Consider the following 336-nt stretch of genomic DNA (forward strand, 5'->3'; position numbering starts at 1 on the left):
GATTAGGATAGGATAGGATGAGGATGAGAATGAGGATGAGGATGAGGATGAGGATGAGGATAGGATGAGGATGAGGATGAGAATGAGGATGAGGATAGGATGTGGATGAGGACGAGGATGAGGATAGGATGAGGACGAGGATGAGGACGAGGATGAGTATTGGATGAGGATAGGATGAGGATGAAAATGTGGATAGGATGAGGATGAGAATGAGGATGAGGATAGGATGTGGATGAAGACGAGGAAAAGGATACGATGAGGACGAGAATGGGGATGAGGATAGGATGTGGATGAGGACGAGGACGAGGATGAGGATAAGATAGGATGAGAATGAGG

Source organism: Lupinus angustifolius, chromosome LG13, assembly GCF_001865875.1.
Source record: "Lupinus angustifolius cultivar Tanjil chromosome LG13, LupAngTanjil_v1.0, whole genome shotgun sequence".
NCBI lineage: Eukaryota > Viridiplantae > Streptophyta > Magnoliopsida > Fabales > Fabaceae > Lupinus > Lupinus angustifolius.